The 17748-nt window shown below is 41.5% G+C and overlaps 1 non-coding gene and 3 pseudogenes across 2 annotated transcripts in view; 2 read left to right on the top strand and 2 right to left on the bottom strand.

The window, feature by feature from the left end:
• Positions 1 to 17748, top strand: part of LOC100347036 (uncharacterized) — an 876288-nt gene that overhangs the window by 204848 nt on the left and 653692 nt on the right. The gene's annotated exons all lie outside the window — the stretch shown is intronic.
• LOC149121334 (protein CDV3 homolog pseudogene) lies at positions 133 to 1581 on the bottom strand (annotated as a pseudogene).
• Positions 2572 to 14661, bottom strand: LOC138847907 (intracellular hyaluronan-binding protein 4 pseudogene; annotated as a pseudogene). The gene is made up of 3 exons (XR_016224124.1): positions 12942 to 14661; positions 8383 to 8437; positions 2572 to 2645 (listed from the first exon to the last, which is right to left on the bottom strand). The product of XR_016224124.1 is annotated as an intracellular hyaluronan-binding protein 4 pseudogene (transcript).
• On the top strand, positions 14569 to 17087 carry LOC127490121 (protein FAM3D pseudogene; annotated as a pseudogene).

The raw sequence follows: 17748 nt of genomic DNA, 5'->3' as shown, positions 1-17748 counted from the left end.
CTAAGGAGTAACAATAAAGTATTTGTAAATGAACATGGAAAAATCTGAAAAATAAGAAAATCAGACAGAAAAAGCTATGTAATATATGACTCCATTTACATGAAACTATACATAAAACTAATCCCTGCTCATAAAAGTAAAAAGTCATAGCAGTTGTTGGCATTGAGATGAGCAAAGGTAAGGATGAAAGAGAATAATCCAAAGAGAACATTCTGGGACAGTGGTAATCTCCAATATTTTATAAAGAAAAGTAAGAAGCAATGACCAAGTGGGGCTTATCCCAGGAATCCAACATTGGTTTAGGATTAAGAAAATGCACAATGTAATTCAACATATTAACAGTACGAACAAGGGAAATTGTATAATAAAAGCCTATGATGAGACCAATAGATGTATCAGAATTATATGTACTTATGGATAAATTTAATATGGGAAACATCTGTATACTGAAAAACTAAGACATTGCTGAAAGATATTTCAGGAAATTAAAAGATTTTATCATGCTCACAGTTTAGAGCCTTGATATTTAGGAATTTCAAATTCTTTTTAAAGTGATTTATAGAGGGGCCAAAGGTGTGGCATAGCTGTAAAGCCACCACCTGCAGTGCTGGCATCCCATGAGGGTGCCGGTTTAAGTCCCGGCTGCTGCACTTCCGATCTAGCTCTCTGCTATGGCCTGGGAAAGCAATGGAAAATGGCCCAAACCTTTGGGCCCCTGCACCCACCCACGTAGGAGACCCGGAAGAAACTCCTGGCTCTGGCTGCCAATTGGGGAGTGAACCAGGAGATGGAAGATCTCTCTCTGCCTCACCTTCTCTCTGTGTAACTCTTTCATATAAAGAAATCTTTAAAAAAAATAAAGTGATCTATAGATTCTAAGCAATACCCAACAAAATCTCATCAATTTCTTTTTAAAAGCTTTATTTCTTTGAAAGGCAGATTTACAGAGGCAGTGAGAGAGCGAGTGAGTGAGAGAGAAATTCCAACTGCTTGTTAGCTCTTTATCCTTCTGGCTTTCTACATGCTTGGCAGTGGACTGCAGGGACAGGAACTGTGTGTCACTGTGTATCTCTGGTGGCCCTTGTGGCATCTTCCTGGTTGTGGTTAGCCTGGCTCCAGTCGGCCTGTACACACACCACTGTCATCGCTGGTTCTGGAGTTTCTATAACAATTACTGGAGCACGGCGTGCTTGTGCTGGAGCGGTTTTATTCCATGGGCCTGAAGATTTTTCTATACCACCACTGCCACCTCCATCTTCTTCCCAGTTATCACCTGGATCTTCTCTCATTATCATCTTCTTCCTTTTCACTTATCTGCATCGCCTGAACTTGGAGGCCACTATAATCCACCTCTTTTTGCTCAAACTCTTTCCATTCGTCTTCATCTTTCGTCACGGCCTTGGTGGCAGCCCCGGCGCCCAAGGTGCTGCTGTCTCCCGGCCCAGCCCCCTCACCCACCCCGCCGCCCGCTGCTCTGCTGCTCCTGCCGGGACTGCCCTCCACACCCACGGTGCTCGCCACAGGCTGCTCTGCTCTTCCTCCTTCTTCTTGTCCCTTTTGGCGAAGAAGTTGTCCAGGCTCCCCTCCTCCATCTCAGCAGGGGCCATGGCTTCCTTGGCCAGGATGGGTGGGGCCCGCAGCAGGTGCAGCCCTCAGGGCCCTGAGCAAGGGCACCAGGTTGGGTCTGTGCTCACGGGGCCAGGTGTGGCGCAGCCCCAGCCCTGAGGGGTCCCTGAGGTGTGGGCAGCAGGGTATGTGGCTCCCACTGTGTGCTGAGGAGTGCTGGGTCCAATCATGCAAGTTCAATTCATGCTAACTATCAAAGAAAAATGAAGCATTTTTCATCTTTCAAACTGTGGTTTTCACACTGTAATTTTTCTATCTTAAAATACAAACATACTAATCATTGTGTCACACTTGTCAACAGTGATCAGGACAGTTACATGCTGTATTAGTCTGTAGTCTGGGAACAATAGGTTACACAATATAAGGTAGCCCAGGTGTGTAGTAGATTATATCAGGAAAATTTGTGCAAGCATAATCTATGATGTTCACACAACTACAGAATCACCAAATGATGCACTTTGCAGAATTTCAGTTATTAAGTGAAGAAAGACCATACACACACACACACACACACTACATCTAGGAAAGTAGATGTGAAATGTTTTTATAGTTCACTCACTTTTTATTTTTAAGCACACAAACTTACCAATGTCATGATGCCACTGTAGTATTAAACTGAAAACTACCTCATGTCCTCATGTGTTTATTTAACTTCTCAAGTTTCAATATATTTAACATGCACACAGATGCTTCAAGAACTTTTTCTTTCTTTTTCGTGTAGTCTATAATTTTTTTGGGGGGGTGGGGAATACAACTCCGTGTTGCAAAATTACACCACAGCCCCTCAAGGCAATCACCAAATCTGTGTTGTTTATTTTATCACCAGAGACTGACGAGTGTCTTGCGTGTTAAAAGTGCTTAACAAATATGAACATGAAAAATTTAAAAGTGTTATTTAGTCTCTCAAGACTTACCATGTTCTTCATTTCACTTGAATTTTCCTACTTTGTTCCACTTTCTTTTGCAGTAGTCAGTCTTCAAAGATACTAGTGCCACTGACAGTCATGAATTTAGTATCACTGAAAACAGAACAAAATCACTTGCCACTCTCTTTAAAACAATTTATGTCTATATATATTTAAATATTTTATTTATTTGAGAGGCAGAGTTACAGTCAGAGAGAGGGAGAGACAGAGAAAAAGGTCTTCAATCTGCTGGTTCACTCCCCAAATGGCCACAATGGCTGGAGCTGGGCTGATACGAAGCCAGGAGCCAGGAGCTTCTTCTGGGTCTACCACATGGGGGCAGGGGCCCAAGCACTCGGGCCTTCTTCCATTACTTTGCTATAGCAGAGAGTTGGATCAGAAGAGGTGCAGCTGGGACATGAACCAGCACCCATATAATGTATAGAGTATCTCCAAAAACCCTATAAAAACCCTAACAACCTTACTGTAGAGGCCACCGATCCAAACCAGCTACATCTGGTGCGGACATTGGTCCAAACTCAAGTGTTTTTTTGTTTGTTTGTTTGTTTGTTTGTTTTGACAGGCAGAATTGACAGTGAGAGACAGAGAGAAAGGTCCTCCCCTGCCATTGGTTCACCCTCCAATGGCCGCCACGGTCGGCACGCTACAGCCGGTGCACCACGCTGATCCGATGGCAGGAGCCATGGTCTCCCATGGGGTGCAGGGCCCAAGCACTTGGGCCATCCTCCACTGCACTCTCAGGCCACAGCAGAGAGCTGGCCTGGAAGAGGGGCAACTGGGACAGAATCCAGCGCCCCAACCGGGACTAGAACCCAGTGTGCCGGTGCCACAAGGCGGAGGATTAGCCTAGTGAGCCGCGGTGCCAGCCTCAAACTCAAGTTTGAAATAAAACTCTTGCGCTTGCATCAGCCTCAGCTCCTGGTGTTCTTAATTGGTGGGAATTGGATGTTTCAGGTATAACAAAAACATTTGAGATTTATTGCTGAACTACCTTTATACCACCAAATGATATAAATTAGAATACCATAATCTTTTCTTCTAGATGATAATAGAATATTTTCACCTGTTACAAACCACAGCTGTATGAGTATGTATATATGGTTGTTACTATTCATAGATGACAATATAAAGGCAGCTAAAGATTATCTAGAGGACAAAAAGCCTATTCCATCTGGTAAGCAATCCATATGCATTTAGGTAATTTTTTGTTTACTAGAAATTTATTAGTAGGGCTAGCAATGTCATGGAGCAGATTAAGCCAATGCTTGCAGTACCACATATTCATGTCCTGGCTGTTCTGCTTCTGAATGAGCTCCTTGAAGATGCACATGGAAAAGAGGCAAAGGGTGGTCCAAATGCTTGGGCCACTGCCACTCACATGGGAGACCTGGATGGAGTACCTGGCTCCTGGATTTGGAATGGCCCAGCCCTTGCCACAGTGGTTATTTGAAGAATGAAACAGCAGATGAAAGATCTCTTTCTCTGTCTCTTGCCCTGCTTTCTTTGTCATTCTTCCTGTCAGGTAATTAAATAAACCTTTTAAAATATATGAGTATATTAATTTAGTCTCAAATGTGCAGGAGTACTGGTTCCATTAAGGACCTACAGAAATAGTAAGAAAATGCAGTGTGAATCTTGCTGAAATACTAGAGTTTTCCAGGTTGAAACAAATAAAGCCCATGTATTTTTCTCACAAATTAAGAGAAATACAGATGTAAACTGTGATTTTCATTTTTTTCTGTGATTTCACCATATTGAACATGGGTTCCTTAGGTAAAAAAATAATACACTGATTTAAAAAAATCCACTAAGTTGGAGATGAAACACAAGAACTGTGGGTTTTAATCAGAATGTAGTATTTTGGTGAAACTGAAGCCATATAAGTGTATATACACTCTAGTCTTATTTCTGCAGATAACTTTAAGACAATCCCTTAAATTCACTAGGGCTCAGTTAGACACTATTGTCTAATCCTAACTTTTCTGTAAATATAACAAAGAGGAAGATATACAGGAAAAAAAGAAAAGTAAAGTATTATAAATATTTACAAACACACTATTAGGAAATATAATCTTGAATAAGAAATATTTGGTGCTATTTTCAAAGCATTTCAGATAATGCTTAATTCCATGAATTAAGTATGATTAATCAGAAAGTAAAAAATTAAACATCTATGACATCTATGTGATACTACCTAAAACTGAGCTCATTATAGCTGGATAACCATAAACTCTAAAATGCTGACAAATACTAGGAAACAAGTTATAAAAAAGAATACCTCTGGATCTCAATAGCAGTTTTCAGTGAGGTACCTAGTTGATTATTTGCAGTAAATAACAGGAATGTTCAAAATTTCACTTTAACAGGCAGAAAGATGGAAATTCTGTATCCAGATATAAGTGAACAAAAAACCTGATTATAAATACTAAGCAAAGTTGTCAAAAGAGCAGTCCACTGTAAGGGATTATGCAGAACCTGAGATCTTTTGTTTGAGGATGCCCAAGTGTCAGTCAGGGCAGGTCATATTGTCTACTGAACAGATTCTCTAGAGAGAAATCTTGAAAACGGTGCTTCATTTGTGAGTATTGTGGTCCTCACTGAAGTTTTTTTGTCTACCTCCCCAAAGAGCAAATCATTGGCCTTCTGTTGGGATGAAGATGGAGCAATCTTTTGGTTGAATAGGGATATGGAAAGGATCAAGAACTTATAATCCTCAAATCCAAATACTCATAGTACATAGTACCCTTCACAACTTGGGGATCACAAATTCTAAACTATTTTGAGAAATCTGGTTTAGCCTTGCTTTTCTTCCGAGATCAGATGAGATCGGGCATGTTCAGTGTGGTATGGCCATAGACTAGCCTTGCTTTTCTTAGTATCACTGGGAAACCACTTTCCCATTTTCCAAAACTGTTGACATATCTTGACAGCTATTTATCCCTTTCCTGATCACTCTGCTCCATCACAATATGCTTTTTTAAATGTCCTAACACTAATCCCTATAAGTTTAAAGAAATGCACTTATTTAACACATTTAACTGAAAGTTACATTCTTATTATATTTATATTTCATATTTGTTATATCTGAAATATTAATTATATATCGATGTATTATTCTACCAAAGTGAATGAAAATAAATACAGGCTTCTGTCAGAAATTTACCATTTCTTCTTCCAATATCAATAAAAAGACTTATGCATTGAGATTGATTCCTTAAGAGCTTGGATTTCATAGTGAGACCATTTTGCATGAAGTAAATATTCTGATGTATAAACTATATGTTAATACAATTGCCAATACATTCTGAATATAACTTAAATATAACTTTTTATACTCAAATCTTTCATGTAATCTGTTCATTTGTTTCTATCCATTAGCAATGATTAAAAACCTTATTCCTAAATCTAGTTCTGTTAGAATTATCAATGCAGACATTTAAGCCTACAATAAGCAGTAGGTTAAGATTGATGAGTGTATTCAATTTCTAAAATGTCCATTTTTACAGTATTTTTAAGCCTCAGAAAACATTCTTGTTATATTTTATTTTATTATCAAAAGATAAAGATATCATTACTTTTCTAGCCACCACATATAATTGTTCAGTGTTATTAATGTACAATATGTTTTAAAGTATAATTTAAATATTAAGTATATTTAAATTGTATAAAATCTTTAAATTTTAGAGGGCTATTTATGCATAATAATCTATATATGAAATTAATATTTCAATCTCAAAATTTCAAAACATAGTTTAAATTAAATTAATCACAGAAGGGTTCTGATATGTATACACTAGCTAAGAAAACTTCAGGGGCAAGTATTGTGGCACAGGGAATTCAATAGCTTCCTGAAGAGCCAGAATCCCATATGGGCACTGGTTTCAGTTCTGGCTGCTCCACTTCCAGTCAATCTCCCTGTTCATGGCATGGGAAAGCAGTGGAAGATGGCCCAAGTACTTGAGCCACTGAAACCAACATGAGAGACCCAGATTGACTTCTGGCTCCTGGCATTGGCCTGGCCATGCCTCAGCCATTGAGCTACTTGGGGAGTGAACCAGTGGATGGAAGATCTGTCTCTCTGTCCTCTCCGTGTAACTGCCTTTCAAATAATGAAAGAAATATTTAAAAATATTTTAAAATAACTTTAATTCTATTTACTTTAGGAAGATCATATACTAACACTCCCATCCTCTGTTTTACTTCATGGGGTCTCAGCATTGCTAATCAAGACCATAACAGTTATGACTTCACATATGTAAAAGTGGCTATTACAGAAGAATAAAAAAATTAACAAGTACTGAAGCAGATGTGGAGGAAAGGAAATATATATAAAATTGTTTGTGGGAATGTAAAATGGAAAACATTCAAGAACCTATGGAAAATCTATACTAAATTCCTATACAATATGAATAAGGCATAGATTTTTTTTTGACAGGCAGAGTGGACAGTGAGAGAGAGAGACAGAGAGAAAGCTCTTCCTTTGCTGTTGGTTCACCCTCCAATGGCCGCCACTGCCAGCGCGCTGTGGCTGGTGCACCACACTGATCCAAAGGCAGGAGTCAGGTGCTTATCCTGGTCTCCCATGGGGTTCAGGGCCCAAGCACTTGGGCCATCCTCCACTGCACTCCCTGGCCATAGCAGAGAGCTGGCCTGGAAGAGGGGCAACCAGGACAGAATCCAGTGCCCCGACCGGGACTAGAACCTGGTGTGCTGGCGCCGCAAGGCAGAGGATTAGCCTATTGAGCCGCCGCACTGGCCAAGGTATAGATATTTTAACATTTCTATTCAACAGTGTAATGGAACATTGTGCTAAAGAAATCACACACACAAAAGAAAAAAACTCCAGATTGCATACAAAAGAGCAAACGTGACTTGTAACATCTAAGACATATTTGCAAGCAAAAGACATTCTGAGGTATTCACTAAAATCCCTAAGTAAAACTCAGTGATGTTCAGAATATAAAATAAATACATAAGCATCAATCATATTTCTGTAGAGTAGCAATGAACATCATGAAAATATAATTAGCATTAGCATTCAATGTAGCGTCAAAGTGAAAATATTACTAAGAAATTTAAAAAATTGCATTTTATACTAGAAAAGAAAAATATAAGAACACACAATTTTTAAAACAAAGCAGTGATTTCAGTAAGACATTTTAATTTTAATACAGCAAAAAATGTGATTATAATTAGTCATTGGAAATGCAATCAAATCTTGGGAAATATATCAATTCCTATACAGTAAAATGACTGATTCAGCCAAAGACAAATGTTGCCAGGAACATGAAGAGCATGGAACCCTCATAAACTTCCAGTGCAGCCACTATGGACAGCAATTCGGCAGTTTCTCAGCTTGTTCTACATGGGACTGTTTATTGCCTCAGTAGTTTATCTCCCAGGTATGCCACTAAAAGATACAAAATCCACACACCAATAAAGGCTCACTGCAGCAATATTCATGAAAGCCAAATATGAAAGCAACCCAAACACTAATGTGTAAGAAAGCCAGTGTGCAGTATATCTTTTATAATGGCATACTATTTGGCAATACAAATCAATTAAGAAATGAAAGACCACAAAAATAATGAATGTCAAAATATTTTAAGAAAGAGGAAATCAGAAGCAAACTCCACACATTGTAGCATATCCAAAAGAATGGCGGATCTCTGGAGATAGAGTTTAGATTAATGCCTGTCTGGGGATACTGGTGGATGAGGAGTTATTGTAAATAATATGAAGAATTTGGTGATTAATGAACATGCATTCATGTTAGACTGTGCTTATGATCACTGAACTCCAAAAATATGACAAAGCATGGAATACTCACTTGAAACATTATGGCTGGGCAGAGAGACTCCTGACTTTGGGATTCACAGAAGAAACTAAAGACAAACAAATATGACAAGGTTTCACATACTCTGCTCATTTTGGTTCAAAAATATTTAAGACCATAAACAAAGGGGCCCTTACTGTTCAATGGACAATGTTTAGTATGAAAGAACTATCATTTAGGAAATTTTTACACCAAAATTAACATTTAATTCCATATTTCTTATTTGATATTGCAGACAGCTCCCGACACTTCTCCCGTGGTGCAGGCTCCATGCCCCGCAGGTGCTGGGAGAGGAGCTGAGCCTCCAGGTCATGGTCCAGAGGGTCACTCCACTCCCGCAGGGTCCCCTGCGCCTGCGTCCTGTCGCAGCCCCCACCTGACTCCATGGAGTTGGAGGCCAGAGAGTTGCTACAAAAGAGGGTGTTGGCCTTGCTGGTGTGGCTCAGCTCCAGCTGGAACAGCAGGTCCAGGAATTCCATATATTGTAATTCATATGCACTTAAGAAATACTTCATTTTTTGTGGGTGAAACAATTTAAAAGATGTACTTAGCATCAATTTAAGATAAAGCACTACCTCTTAAGTACTCCACTAAGTGATTTAATGTACAGTAACACTCTCCAAGTGGGGTTAACTATAAGAGCAACATGTAGGAACAAGGAAAATAACACTACTAATAATAGATAACTTTATGTCAAACTTTCTAACAAAGCAAAAGAGAAAAGACAGTATTACTTTTATTATATGTAGGAATAAATAAGCCAGGTTTGATTGTCATTGCTATTTTCAAGATTCTGTGTCACTAAAATCTATATAGGAAGGTGTCACTAGGAGAGAAACCCTTAGTATTGATGATAATAGATTTTTCAGTACATAATACACAATTACAAACTGTTGTATTAAGCATTGCTCCTGTGTTAAACCATTGTCAATCCTCACAGTTCTGTGAGTTAGGTAAAATTAGGCATCTTGTAAAGGAAGTAACTAAGTACAAGAAGGCCAAGTGATTTGCCTAAACTCAGACAGCCCACCCTTAGCAGATTCTCAATTCGAATCCAGGGATTCTGGCCAGAAGACAGGTTGTAACATGTACAGTAGATTTTACTTTTAAAACTAATTTTAAAAAGTACTTTTTTTAAAAGTAGATTTTTACTTTTAAGGGTTTTAAGTAGGAAGACTATATAAGGGACAGGTATGAGAAAGAATAACATTAGTAACATTTTGGACTTGTTAAGATTTAATTACACAACTGGTATCCAAAGAGAGATCTCAAGTAGGCAGTATGATATACTAATCTGAAATGAAGGAGGGTTCCTGGGCTAGAGATACAAATTTGGAAATCATTAGTACATACAAGGTAGTAAAAATCATTAGAAAGAATATCAAAGATTGCCCTCTAGAACAATTCTATGTTTAAAAAGAGGGGAATGAGAAAAAACGGACTATGATGAATACACTAGAAAGGCAATAGAAAACTAGATAAATGAGTGACAGTTTTATGTTTATTTCAGAATATTTATGATTAAGGCCAATATTTGTCATTTTCGATTTTTGGATGATAGCCATTCTACTGGGAAGAGGTGACACCTCATTGTGATTTTTATTTGCATTTTCCTGATGACTAGTGATTCTGAATTTTTTGTCATCTGTTGGCCATTTTTATTTCATCCTTAGAAAAATTCTTGTTCATGCCATTTGTCCATTTTTTGACTGGAGTGTGTTTTGTTACTAAATTTCTTGAGCTTATTATATATTCTGGATGTTAATCCTTTATTGGATGTATATTTTGAAAATATTTTTCCCATTTTGTTGATTACCTCTTCACTTTGTTAATTATTTCATTTTTTGCACAGCAACTTCTTGCTTGATGTAATCACATTTGTCTATTTGTGTTTGTTTTATTACCCATGTTTCTGGGATCTTACCCAAGAATTCTTTGCCTAGGCCAATATATTGTAGACTTTCCTCTATGTTCTTCTCTAGTAATTGTGATGGTTTTGGGTATTAGGTTTAGATGCTTGATCCATTGTGAGTTGGAGCAAACTGGTTTCAAACTTCAGCATGTGAAATCCAACTTTCCAAATACTATTGTAGAAGAGACTGGATTCAGTTTTAAAATATTATTTATTTATTTAAAAGGCAGAGATACAGAGAGAAAAAGACAGGGAAATTAGGGGGAAGAGAGAGACAGAGAGAGAGAGAGAAAAGAGAGAGAGAATCAATCTACTGGTTCTCTCCCCAAATGGTTTCTCTGCAATGGCCGGGGCTGGGACAAACCAAAGCCAGCATTGCTGAGGTCCTCCTGAGTCTTTCACATGGGTGTAAGGGCCCAAGGGGAATTAGCACAAAGGTGGATTGGAAGTGGCACAGCTGGGGCTTGAACCAGCACCTATATGGGATGCAGAAACTGCAAGTAGAAGCTTAACCTTCTATGCCACAGTGCCAGCCCTGAAGAGACTGAATTCTACCAAACTTTAAAGGAAGAACTGATCCCCATTCTTATATTATTCAAAACAATTGAAAAGGATAGAATCAATCCAAACTTGTTCTTTGAGACCAGCATTTCCTTAATTACAAAAGCACAAAGATGCAATAAAAAAGAACTACACACTAATATCCCTAGTGGACAAGATGCAAAAATTCTCAATAAAATAGTATCAAATAGAGTCCAGCAATACATCAACAAGATCATCTATCCAAAGTGGAATTGATTTGAGGGATGCAGGGGTGGTTCAACATACACAAATCAATAAATGTGTTATTTAAAATCAACAAAATGAAAGATAAAGCCATATGATTATCTCAATAGATGCAGAGAAACATTTGATGAAATACCACATCTTTTCATGAAAAAAACACTTTAAAAATTGCATAGAGAAGAAACATACCATGACACAATCAAAGCAATATATGACTAAACCACAGGCAGCATCATATTGAATGGGGATAAGCTGGGAAGATTTCCACTAAATCTGGAGCCAATGACAACCATTTTCACCATTATTTTCAGTATACTTCTGGAAGCTTTAGCCAGATAAATTAGGTAAGAAAAACAAATCAAAATGATACAAATTGGAAAAAAAAGAAGCACAATTATCCCTGTTTGCAGTTGATATGATCCTTTATATAAACAAACTGAAAGACTCTAATAAAAGACTATTAGAGGAGCCAGCATTGTGGCACAGCAGTTTAATGCCCTGGCCTGAGGCACTGGCATCCCAAATGGATGATGGTTCAAGTCCCAGCTGCTCCTCTTCCAATTCAGCTGTCTGCTATGGGCAGGGAAAGAAAGAAATGGAAGATGGCCCAAGTCCTTAGGTCCCTGCACCCATGTGGGAGACCTGGAAGAGGCCCCTGGCTTCTGGCTTTGGATTGGCATAGCTCCAGCCTTTGTGGCCAATTGAGGAGTGAACCAGTGGATGGAAGACACTTCTCTGTCTCTCCCTCTCACTGTAAATCTACCTCCCAAATAAATTATTACAATCATTTTTAAAAAGAGAAAGAAATAAAAGACACAAAATAGAAAGTTATCCCATGTTCATAGATTGGAAAAATTAATATCATCAAAATGTCCATACAACCCCAAGTAATCGATAAATCCAAAGCAATCCCAATCAAGACACCAAAGATATTCTTCACAATTATAGAAAAAAAAAAGATCCTAAAATTCATATGGAAAAATAGAAGACCCCAAATACTTACAGCAATCTTAAATAAAAATGAAGCTTGAGGCATCACAATACCAGATTTCAAGACATACTAGAGGGCTGTTATAATTAAAACAACCTGGTACTGGAACAAAAATACACATGTTGACCAATGAGACAGAATAGAAACCCCAGACATGAACTCACATATTGGCAACCAACTAATATTTGACAAGTGAAATAAAATCACTCCCTAGACAGAAAGATTTTTTGTTTGTTTGTTTGTTTTTGACAGGCAGAGTGGACAGTGAGAGAGAGAGACAGAGAGAAAGGTCATTGGTTCACCCCCCAGTGGCCACTGCGGCTGGTTCACTGGGCCGATCCAAAGCCAGGAGCCAGGTGCTTCTCCTGGTCTCCCATGCGGGTGCAGGGCCCAAGCACTTGGGCCATCCTTCACTGCACTCCTGGGCCACAGCAGAGAGCTGGACTGGAAGAGGAGCAACCGGGAAAGAATCCGGCACCCCGACTGGGACTAGAACCTGGGGTGCTGGCACCACAGGCGGAGGATTACCCTATTGAGCCACAGCACAGGCCGACAGAAAGATATTTTGAAAAACAAATGAGGAAGCTATTTTGGAGGAGGGTTTTCTGTTCAGAACAATACTACTGACAGGTTACATAAAATGACACTGAATAAATGACCTCTAATTTTGTAAAAATAAGTATTAACTTGGAGAGAACAAGCTTTGACGGGATCCTGGGATTGGAAATTACTGGAATGAGTTAAAGAGTAAAGGGAAACGATATTTATGACAGCGAGGAAAGGCAGTACTCTCACAGTGCACATAAGCACTAAGTGTGTCACACATACACACACACGCATGCACCATGAGGTAGTTTAACTCACCATTAAAATCACCATTTTTTCCACTTTTCTGTCACAGAGTGGTGACCAGTGGCTGCACAACAGCATTTTCAAACCGCTGTCTAGATGGCAACCAGAACTCAGGAGCCCCGGCAGAGTGTAACAGTCACAAGTCAGCAGTGAGTACACTTGGGTTCCAGTTTGTTGGTCTTTGAAAACTAGGCTGTGACCGCTTGAAATGAGTTGGTCAAGTTCTCCGTGGCCCTCTGCACTGCGGGGCACAGCTGGGGGTCCCCACAGCTCGCCCCCGGCCTGACAGGCTGCTTCCTATGCGAGTCCCTCCAGTCTGCACACCTCAACTCCACCCAGAGAGCCTTCGGCAAACACGGCCAGCCCTCCCCTCCCCAGGACAGTGCCGCCTCCCACAACAGACCAAACAAAGTGCAAGGAATCCAGGCTCCAGAAAAACGACATCTATTGTCCTCAGAGACCGCAAGGCGAGTCTCCTCAGGCCAGGAATGGAAGTCCTGGGGTCGTGGGGGTTGAGAGCCACGTCTCCTGTCACCACTTCAGCTCTGGGCCCACAGTTCTCTGCCCTTCGAATACTTCTCCTGCCTCCCCTGGGCCGCCTCTGGCTCCACTCCCGGGACAAGCGAGGTTACCAAAATTCATCTGCAGCTGGGACGTGATGTCATTTGCAGCTTTCTGGAAAACATGGGAGTCGTCCTCTTTGTCATCCTTTACCACAGCATCTCTGTATTTTGACTTGTGAATTGCCACTGCTTTGGAAGGGACAGTTGATTCTGGCTTCCGGGTGTTCAACTCGGACTTTGGTCTGGTCTGTTCTTGAAGATTCTTCCACTCATCTAAGGTCACCTCTTGAACTTGAGTTTCTTCTTCTACCTCTGACTCAGGGACTTTGCTTGGGGTTTCCTGCTCCAGAGTCCTGGGACTCCTCCATCACTGCGGTCGGCTCCATGTCACGGGTGTCTTTCCCTGACGCCCAAGTGCGCACTCCATAGCCCATGTTGTCTTCAGTTCTGACTGCTGTTTTATCATTCCCGCCATATCTTTCAAAATCTTGTCTTCCCTCTGGTCGACAGCATCAAAGGCTCTGTTTCGGGGACTGCCCCTGCCTCTGCCTCGCATGCCCCCTCTCGGGCCTCCACGCCCTGGAAGAGGCCTCTCACGATCAAAGCTGTCCACTGGTTTTCATCTGTAAACGTCTCAGCTGTGCAGTCCACCTGCCTCTCGGTCTCATAGGGGCGGGATTCCCTGTAGGGTCTCCGCTCTGCTCCATCAAGCGTCACCCCTGCGCTGGCTGTCAGTCCGTCCTTGCTGCTCCCCTCTTCTGGGAGTTCGTTTCTGGGCAAGTGGCTGGCGGGCCGCCGCCGGGGCTGTCGGGCTGCTGAGCGCGGGGCCAGGAGGCTCTTGCGCTCCTTCTGGGACTCCCTCCTCGCGCCAGGTCTGTGGCCAAGGCCGCGGCTGGGCTCTGGCCCCCACGGCCACCGGCTCCAGCCACGGCCGCCGCAGCCCCCTCGTCGCGCCTCTTGTGCTGCAGCTGCTGCTGGCACTGGCGCTCGGCCTTGAGCAGGATGTCGAAGGGGTCCGACTCGTCGTCCAGCGGCAGATGGAAGCGGTTGGCCACGACGCAGCCGAAACTCTCCTGCTTCGCGGCGGCGGCGGCCACGGGGCTCCCCAGAGCGCCCTTGATGCCACCGCGGCCGCCTGTGGGCCCGCCGCGGGCAGCCCACGTGATCCAATTTCAGGAAGACCCATCCTGACCCGAAGCTGCTCCTCGGCTGCACAGGATGAGTCTCAGGTCTGCACGCCTCCAGGCGTTCACTTTTGTCCTGGTCACCACGTTGTTCTTTGTGCGCAGCTACATCAGCTTCAAACATGCAGGCATCCCATCTGCCGTGCTGGATGGGCTTGGCCACCAAGGAGAACCAGGTGGCGAAGACCAAGTGTGGCCTCAGCAAGCCCTGCCCGGCCAGCTTTGCGTTTTGATCTCCAGCGGGCTGCCAATGCCGTGGGCCCCTCCATGTGCTTTGAAAACCACATTATCATGAGTCCAGTGAAAAACAACGTGGGCAGAGGCCTGAACATTACTCTGGTGAACGGGACCATGGGACTGGTGCCGAGACACAACTCCTTCGACATGTACTGGAGACACAAAGACTCCAGTGCGATTCCTTAAAGAAGTTCCAATGGGCACATTGGTGCTGGTGGCCTCCTACGATGACCCAGGGACCAAGATGAATGACGACATCAGGAAGCTCCTCTCTGACCTCGGCAGCTCCTATGCCACACAGCTGGGCTTCTGCGATAGCTGGGTGTTCCTGGGGGCCGAGAACTCAAGAGCAAAAGCCCCTTTGAGGAATACCTGAAGAACAACCCAGACACAAATATGAGGGCTGGCCAGAGCTGCTGGAGATGGAAGGCTGTGAGCCCAACAACCTGTTCTAGGATGGCCGCGGCTCACCCAGGCCCAGGGCTCTGGGAAGCTCCTGCCCGACTCAGGGGGCAGAGGCCCAGCAGGGCCAAGGAGGAGGCAGCACAGGTACAGAGAGCGCCGAGGGGCTGCACACACCGCAACTCGCTGCCCTTGGTCAGAAACCAAACCTGCCCAGCACCCCAAGAGCTCCTACCTGGGAGCTGCACGGATTCTGGCAGCTGCCATGTGAGGGTGGCACCGGCGTGCTGCATCCAGGGCCAGCTGCCGGCCCACCCTGAGGGAGGACTGACCACCCACACCCGAGCAAATTAAAGTTGTTGTTACTGATTCGGAAAAAAAGTACTGAGTGACAATCATACATGATCTAATCATCCTTTATCTGTGTTTTCTAATCCTTAAATAATAATTATGAATTATATTTGCAACACTTCACAGTTTTTAAACTGTGAAATGGGCCGGCACTGTGGCTCACTAGGCTAATCCTCCACCTGTGGCACCAGCACCTCGGGTTCTAAACCTGCTTGGGGTGCCGGATTCTGTCCTGGTTGCTCCTCTTCCAGTCCAGCTCTCTGGTGTGGGCCAGGAAGGCAGTGGAGGATGGCCCAAGTGCTTGGGCCCTGCACCCACATGGGAGACCAGGAGAAGCACCTGGCTCCTGGCTTCAGATCGGCCCAGTGCGCTGGCCGTAGCGGCCACTTGGGTGGTGACCTAATGGAGGGAAGACCTTTATCTCTGTCTCTCTCTCTCTCACTGTCTAACTCTGCCTGTCAAAAATTAATAAATAAAATAAAATAAACTGTGAAATGAATATGTAGCACTAAAAGGCAGACCAAGGCACTGAAGGATACATTCCTAAAGTTAGAGAATAAAAGGACCTCTTGACAATTCCCAAATATGTATTAAGTGTACTAGTTGTCATTTTGTTTAGACTTCTAATACCACACAAAGATTGAAAAATCTCAAAGGCTTGGTACACATCATCTAATTCTTTCCTAGTCAAAGATAAAAGATCTTAATCATATTAAATTTTTAATTGTTTTAAAAAAGGAAATGTAGAAAGTAATCTTATTATATATGTAAAGCTTTGAAGCTTTATTTGAGCTCCCTCTTGAGAAACGTGGTGTGGCACACATTGCTGTCTCTAAAATGGGTAGTGACACGCATGCACGGTGTTCTGAGCAGGAAGAGTCACTGCATTAGCAGTCCTTTTGGGCCAAATCCAGCTCCTTTCTATCTTTGTATTTTGTTGGAATACAATCACACCTGTTTACTTACAGTCTATACATATTTTAGGCAACAACAGAGATATTATGGTTCATAAACCATAAAGTATTTACTTTATGACTCTTTATGAAAAGGTTTGCCAGTGCTATGCTTAGATCAAAGATCCTTTGATATGTTTTAATAGGTTTTATCCATCATTCAGAAATGTTTAGAGAGTATGTAACATTGTATGCAATCCCTCAACAATAGTCAACTAATTTGAGTGTTTATCATTTGAGCATTAATGCATTGGGAGGAAAATCCAAAAATCTCATGATTAGTCATTTTTTAGAAACAGATCAGAAAGCCAGAGTAGCATGGGGCTTTTCTTTGCACATCAAAAGATATCTCAAATATTATTAACTAAATTTACTAAGTTGTGTCATCAAACCAAAGGCTTTAAATATACTGAAATGGTCTAATAATCAGTATAATATAGATCTATCCTCATTTTGAAAATGGATGCATACCACATTATTCTATATTTTTTTATAATTTATTAATTTATTTATTGGCTATTAAACTATTTTCCAAATTTATGATATAGCATCATTAACAATGTCCTTAAAGTTCTGAGGTATACCTTTAATATATGTATGAAATATTTCAACCAATGTAGGCTATTTATATTACATATATTATCTCATTGTTATATATAATACATTACATGTGTCCTTACATAGATGTGCATATTAATGTATAGTATTTCTTGTTATTTCTTGTTTTCTGTAGGATATAATTCCTGGGAAGTAGTTACAAAATATTTTTTTACAGAAGAGAAGAATCAGAAGCCAACCCCCACACATTGTAACATATCCAAAAAAAAGAAATGGCCAACTCTGGAGACAGAGTTTAGGTTAAAGGCAGTCTGGGGTTAATGGTGGATGAGGAGTTACTGTAAATAATAATTTAGGGATTAATAAAAATGTGTTTATATTAGACTGTGCTTATGGTTATAGAGCTCCAAAAATATGACAGGCATGGAATACTCACTTGAAATATTATGGCTGGGCAGAGAGGCTCCTGACTTTGGGCTTCACAGAAGAAAGTGAAGACAAACAAACAAGACAAGGTTGCACATATTTTGCTCAATTTGGTTCAAAAATACTTGAGACCCTAAAGACAAGG

This window comes from Oryctolagus cuniculus, chromosome 17 (assembly GCF_051225735.1).
Source record: "Oryctolagus cuniculus isolate XC-2025 breed Fujian yellow rabbit chromosome 17, ASM5122573v1, whole genome shotgun sequence".
Taxonomy (NCBI): Eukaryota; Metazoa; Chordata; class Mammalia; order Lagomorpha; family Leporidae; genus Oryctolagus; species Oryctolagus cuniculus.
The sequence above is the reverse complement of the archived record's forward strand: the minus strand, read 5'-3'. Positions and strand labels throughout refer to the sequence as shown.